Source organism: Pangasianodon hypophthalmus, chromosome 27 (genome assembly GCF_027358585.1).
Source record: "Pangasianodon hypophthalmus isolate fPanHyp1 chromosome 27, fPanHyp1.pri, whole genome shotgun sequence".
NCBI lineage: Eukaryota > Metazoa > Chordata > Actinopteri > Siluriformes > Pangasiidae > Pangasianodon > Pangasianodon hypophthalmus.
In genome coordinates, this window is record NC_069736.1 from 19695723 (window position 1) to 19703309 (window position 7587).

Sequence of the window (7587 nt, forward strand, 5' to 3'; positions counted from 1 at the left end):
CTCGTAATCAGTGCTACGCAAAGGGTGATGGGAAATGGAGTTTTAGAGGGAGAAGTCAATACTCGGGTGATGATGACCTCTGGTGACGATCAGGGGGAACCACAGAGGCCGGATTTGTTACAGAGCCCCCTCCCTGCGAGCAGCTCCTGACGTGAGAAGGCAAACGACGCCAGGGTCGAGGGGCCGGTTTATCCGGATGGGTCCTGTGAAAGTCCGTTGTGAGTGATAGGTCAAGTATGTCCTTGGCATCGACCCAGGACCTCTCCTCTGGTCCATACCCCTCCCAGTCCACGAGATACTGCAGAATTCCTCCCTGGCACCAAGAGTTTAAGATCTCCTGAACCCGATATCCCTGGTTCCGGGCCTCATCTAGGTTGTCCGCCCTTCTCGGAGCACCAGCGGCCTTGAGCAGACAGACATGAAAAGTGAGTGAGATACGATATTGTGGAGGTAGAGCCAAATGGTAAGAAACAGGGGTTATTTGTCTAATGACTTTGAATGGACCCACGTACCTGGGACTGAGTTTTCGGCAGGGTAGTCGGAGCCAAAGATCTCGAGTGGAGAGCCAGGCTCACAATCCTGGGACATACTCAGGGTTGAGACGCTTGTTCCTTCTGTTGCCTGATGACGCGTTGGAGATGAGTATGGGCCTCGTTCCAGGTAGTTTCACTCCTCCTGAGCCAGTCATTGACTGCGGGTAGGTCTGTTGGCTCCCCGGACCAAGGAAAGAGAGGTGGCTGGAATCCAAGCATGCATTGGAAGAGTGTAAGTCCGGTGGATGGTTTGCGCAGGGAATTTTGTGCATATTCTGCCCAGAACAGATATCTGCTCCACTCCACCTGGTTGCAGTGACAGTAGGATCTTAGAAAGCGAGTGATTTCTTGATTGAGGTGTTCAGTCTGCCCATTGGATTCAGGATGGTAGCCGGAGGTAAGACTTATGTTGATGTTGAGGTGTTTGAAGAAAGCTGCCCATACTCGTGAGGTGAACTGAGGACCTCTGTCTGAGACAGTATCTTCGGGGAATCCATAGAAGCGGAACACACACAGCACAGAGTCTCTGCTGTTTCTAGGGCTGTAAGTAGTCTGGGTAATGCTATCAGGCGACAGGACTTAGAGAAGTGATCGATGACGGTAAGGATGGTGGTATTGCCTCTGGAGTTGGGAAGGTCGGTGATAAAAGTGATGGCGATGTGGGACCAGGGTCTCTTAGGAATGGGTAGAGGCTGGAGCAAACCCGCAGGCACCTGTTTCGAGGACTTGGTGGTGTCACAGATAACACAGCTCTTAATGTATGCAATGGTGTCAGTGCGAAGTGAGGGCCACCAGAATTTATTGGAGAGAAGTTGAATGGATGCAGTTATCCCAGGGTGTCCAGAGCTGGGGAGGTCATGAATCTGTTGAATAACTTGGTTCCTCAATGGAAGAGGTACAAAGGTCCTGTTGGGTGGACACTCTGCAGGTATAGGATCCATGCCCTGAGCCTTCGCAATTTCGGTCATGACGTCCCACTGCACAGGTGCCACAATGAGAGTGGAAGATAAGATGGGATCAGGTGAAAGGGGTTGACGAGAAAGCACATCTGCTTTGGTGTTTTTGGAACCTGTGAACTGAAACCGTGTGAAGAATAGAGCCCACCTGGCCCGTCTGTGATTGAGTCTCTTTGCAGTGCGGAGATATTCCAGATTGCGATGGTCAGTGAGAACTAGGAAGGGAAATTTGGCTCCCTCAAGCCAATGTCGCCACTCCTCAAAGGCAGCCTTCATTGCCAATAGCTCGCGGTTCCCCACATCATAATTCTGCTCCGCTTGGTTAAACTTGCGAGAGAAGTAGGCACAGAGGAACAGTTTGGGTGGGCTGCCATGACGTCGTGAAAGAACTGCCCTGACGCCTGTGCTGGAAGCGTCTATCTCTACTACAAACTCATGCTCAGGATCAGGGTGATGCAGTATGGGTTCAGTGGAGAAACGTTCCTTGAGGTGGCTAAATGCTCTGTCAGCTGCTGGTGACCAGGATAAACGACCTCCCCTCCTCTTAGTCATTGAAGTCAGGGGGGCTGCGATGGAACTGAAATCTCTGATGAATCGTCTGTAAAAGTTAGCGAACCCAAGGAACCTCTGCATCTCCTTGACAGTCGTAGGTTGGGGCCAGTTCAAGATGGCCTGCACTTTACGATCATCCATTGCCACTCCCTCAGGACTGACCACATATCCCAGAAACGTGGTAGAAGTCTGGTGAAACTCACATTTCTCTGCTTTAGCATATAACTGGTGGGAGATCAAGCATTGTAGAATGGCTCGGACATGGCTGATGTGTGTTCCAAGAGAGTCAGAATAAATGAGAATGTCGTCCATGTAAACGATGACCCATCTACCAAGCATGTCACGGAATACATCGTTTATGAATGCTTGGAAGACTGAGGGACTGTTGACGAGCCCGAACGGCATGACTCGGTACTCATAGTGCCCGGACCTGGTGGAGAAGGCCGTTTTCCACTCATCCCCCTCCTTTATGTGGATCAAATTGTAAGCATTGCGCAGATCAAGCTTGGTGAAGTATTTGGCGGAGCGAAGCTGCTCAAGAGTTGGCGGGAATAGAGGTAGAGGGTACCGGAACTTGACAGTAATTTCGTTTAGACCTCTATAATCAATACAAGGCCGAAGACTCCCATCTCTCTTTTTGACAAAGAAGAATCCATCAGATGCAGGAGATATAGACGGTACGATGAAGCTAGTTCCTCCTCAATGTAGGCCTTCATAGATTCAGTCTCTGTTTGTGAAAGAGGAAAGATTCTGCCTTTGGGCAGTGTGGTGCCGGGGAGCAGCTCGATGGCACAGTCGCTGGATCGATGTGGGGGTAGCTGGGTGGCGCTGGACCTGCTGAATGCTTCAGCTAAATCAGCATACTCCGAGGGAAGATTAGCTGAGTGCAAGGGGTCCAGCTTGACAGTAGCTGTTTCGAGCAACGTCGGCTCCAGAGTCTGAAGACACTGTGCAAAACACTTGGCTGACCAGTGAGTGATTTGACCCTCAGTCCATGAGATCTGCGGCTCGTGAAGCTGAAGCCAGGGAAGTCCAAGAATAACCGGATTATTGGGAGCTTGTATAATGTAGAAATGGATGATTTCTGAGTGCATGGCGCCAGTAGTCAGGCAGATGTCATTCGTGGTGTACTGGACCTGACCGGCGCCCAGAGGTCTCCCGTCTAATGCTGCCACTGCCAAAGGAGATTTACAGGGTATGAGAGGAAAATCATGAATTCTAGCAAAGTCAGCATCAATAAAATTTCCAGCCACTCCAGAATCAATTAGAGCCATTGTCTCTATCACCCCATCACTAGAGACTAGTTTAACAGGTACTTTGATACACTTGGAAGCATGAGACGATTGACTTACCGCAGAGGGAGCATGTTGCTTGGGTCTTGTGGGGCAGGAGACTTTCATATGACCAGCTTGGCCACAGTAGAGACAGAGGTTTCTGCGATAACGACGATCTCTCTCCTCTGGAGAGATTCGAGTGTGTCCCACTTGCATCGCCTCTTGTTCGGGTACTAACGGAGGGCTCGGTGAACAGAACATTGATCCCCTGCTGGGTGTCCTAGAGTGAATCAGATTGTCGATGCAAATGGCGAGATTAATCAGTTGATCCAAAGTTTTTCCCTCATCTCGACAAGCGAGCTCAGCCTGTAGCTCCAGATTCAGACCCTTGTGAAAAAGCAGTTTTAAGGGATCATCAGACCATCCAGTTTGTGCAACCTGTGTGCGAAATGACACGGCAAACTCCGCTGTGGGGTATAACGCCGGTTGTTGCGAGACAAACAAGGAGCATTGAAGAAAAAAAACCCTTACGTTTAGCTGGTGTGCCGTCGAATTTCTCCGGATAAGCTAAGCAAGGGCTGGCCATGGGATGACTCGGAGGAGGTGCTTGGGGTGCTGGGTCTAATGGCGTGAGGCAGACTCAGATGAAGGTAGCCGTAGTGCTTGCAAAGTTTTTACTAAATCCTCCATGAGAGGATTTAGTAAAAACTAAATCCTCTCCCCTCTCTACCTTCATCTGAGTCTGCCTCATGCCATTAGACCCAGCACCCCAAGCACCTCCTCCGAGTCATCCCACGGCCAGCCCTTGCTTAGCTTATTCGGAGAAATTCGTGAGGCGTGCTAGCCATTGTTGATGAGCGGCTAGCACGCTCGCCTGGGCAGAGACCTCAGTAGAGAGTCTGTAGACCGCTGCTGGATTGAGATTTGGTGAAGTCTTCTGTAATGACGAGTCACTGGAGTGGGGATCCATTTGCAGCTTTTAATAAAAGGAAGACACAGTTGTACAGGCATGGTCGAGCAACAGCAAACAGGGTAATCAGAGGCGAGACAAAAGGCAGAGTAATCAGACAGGCGAATGGTCGCTGCAGGCAGCAAACAAACACGAAACGAGAGAGAACAGTCCAGGGTCAAACACAGTAATCCAATAACGAAGGTGGTAACGCTCAGAAATGTCAGCCAGGGCAAAACAAGACTTCGCGGAGAATGAGTGTGAGGCCGAGGCTTAAGTAGTCCCGGTAACAAGCTGCAGGTGAGCTCGTAATCAGTGCTACGCAAGGGGTGATGGGAAATGGAGTTTTAGAGGGAGAAGTCAATACTCGGGTGATGATGACCTCTGGTGACGATCAGGGGGACCCGCAGAGGACGGATTCGTTAAAATTAGCCTCTTAACAGGTAGACTGAGGCTATTACATGTCGCACGAGGGGAAACCCCATAGGTGTTCCACTGATAGCGCTCCCTCCCAATAACAAACACCCGAAGAGATGTTCTGCTACTTTAACGTTGTATTCTTATAACTCATGAACAATAAAAAGAACAAAATTTTTGAAGTTCATTAACTCAACCTTATTACGAAACATATAGAACACATAACAGCATAAACAATAAATAAAAAAATAAATAAATAATAAAAAAAATAATAATAATAATACAATATAGGAAGGAAGAGACAAAACAAATTAAATTAAGTCAATGAATTATTCTTACCAGTTACATATGCAGATATACAGTGTACTGCAAATCAGAAATGTGCACCACTGTTAACTTGTCTCCTCTGAAAAAGACTGAAAGACTCTGTATGCTGACTCGTCATTCTTGCTGATGAGACCCACCACAGTCGTGTCATCATTGAACTTGATTTGATTCGAGCTGTGCGTTGCTGCACAGTCGTGAGTCAGCAGAGTGAAGAGCAGTGGACTGAACACACAGCCCTGTGGGGCCCCAGTGCTCAGTGTGGTGGTGTTGGAGATTCTGCTCCCGATCCGGACTGACTGAGGTCTCCAAGTCAGGAAGTCCAGGATCCAGTTGCAGAGGGAGGTGCTCAGGCCCAGCAGGTACAGCTTTCCAATCAGCTGCTGAGAAATGATTGTGTTGAATGCTGAACCGAAGTTTATGAACAGCATTCGAACATACGTGAATGTACGTGTCCTGGAGATTTGAAGCTAAAAACTAATCATAAAAGATGCTGCTGTCTGATGTTCATACTGAACATGCTGTAAACACACTCAGTACAGTTAGTCTTTATTCTTCTACACTTGGAGTCAGCCAGAAAACAATGGGTTCCCTTTTGAGTCTGGTTTTTCTCACGGTTTCTTCCTCATGTTGTCTCAGGGAGTTTCTCCTCACTATTTTTGCATCTGGTGGATGAGGAAATAAAGTAAAATCAGGATTATTTTCCTTATCTGTACAATTAAGTGTGTAAATTAAGTGTGGGTAAGTGTGACACGCTTGTGCATTTCAAGTGGATGTCAGACAGCAGTAGGAGTGGTCATGACACTAATTTGTTAATCAATCATTTAAGGCACAAACCCTACTGCCAAACAATCTGTTCATATTAATAATCATATTAGTAAAACACCATGTCGGTTGTGTGTCTGCCTTTGAGTGCAGGTGAGGATACACCCGAGCTGCACTCGGTGGATCTGGAGTTGGAGGCCGTGGAGAAACAGATCCGCGACCTACAGGTGAAGCAGGCCTAGCTGCGACAGCGGAAAGCCGCGCTGGAATTGTCCCGGACTGACGCTCACCTGTCCCAGGTAAATTCGCGGCGGGAAACAAACACTCCCAAAACCTCAACTCCGCGTATTTCTCTGTCCAGGCCTAGTGCACCAAGGACGCGGCCCGCCCAGGTTTCGTTCACTCCGGCGCCGGGGTACCACGGAGCCTGGATGCAGCAGCAGCGGAAGACACGAGCCAGGACCCGGGCGAGGACCTCTCCCCCTCCGCCGCCACCCGTTTTCGAGATCTCGACCAGGAACCGCTTCGCTCCAACCGTCTGCTAGCTGCCTAGAGTCGTCACCTAGGGTACATAGCATTGAGACTGTGTCTGTTCCCCGTGCTGTATTAAAATTAAGAAAGACTAAAGTCTGTTTTAGCAATTTAATAAACATACCTACATTAGATAATAATACTGAGAGCACAGCCTGCACCTCTACTCTAAAGCTAGGTTTGATAAATATCAGATCTCTTGAGTCTAAAACGCTCTTAGTTAATGAACTGATCACGGACCAGGAGTATGACGCGTTATGTTTAACAAAAACGTGGATTAGGCAGAATAATTATGTTGCATTAAATGAAGCTAGTCCGCCTGCTTATAGCTACATACATCAGCCTCGTTTAACCGGTAGAGGAGGAGGCGTCGCAGTTATTCATAAGGATAATCTGACCATCATACAGAAACTAGGACAAAACTTTAATTCATTTGAAGCACTTTATAGTAACATAAGTGCAGTCGCTAATGATAAGTCATCACAGTCCCTTCCGTTAGTTATTATCTACAGACCCCCAGGACCGTACTCTGAATTTCTTAGTGAATTTACAGATTTCCTATCAAACCTAGTTGTTTCTGTCGACCGAGCGTTAATTACCGGAGACTTTAACATTCATTTTGAGAATATAGGCAACCCGCTGAAGATAGCGTTTACATCCATACTTGACTCATTGGGAGTCAATCAGTGTGTTGTAGGATCCACACATAAAGCAGGTCATACGTTAGACTTAATATTATCTTTTGGAGTTAATATAACCGATGTAGTGATAATCCCGCAGTCTGAGGCAATATCAGATCACAGTCTGATTTCGTTTTGTGTGCGTCACAGTAGCATTGTACACACAGAACCGCGCTACCGAATTAGCCGTACAATAACACCTGCGACCGCGCAGAGCTTTATTAATCACCTACCAGAATTATCCGCTAGTATAGGGTCACCATCAGACCCTTTAGAACTCGAACAGGCGACAGAATTTTTAGAGTCGACATTCCGCTGTACCTTAGATAATGTAGCCCCACTTAGAAGAAAAACAATTAAAGATAAGAAACTCGCTCCGTGGTATAGTGACCACACCCGCTCTCTAAAACAGAACGCCCGAAAGCTAGAGCGTAAATGGCACCAGACCAAACTCCTAGCATTTAAAATAGCATGGAAAGACAGTATTTTAGCCTATGAAAAAGCTCTAAGGCAAGCTAGGTCCACTTACTTATCAACGCTTATAGAAAATAATAAAAGTAATCCTAAATTCTTATTTAACACCATAGCAACCATAGCAACCAATTA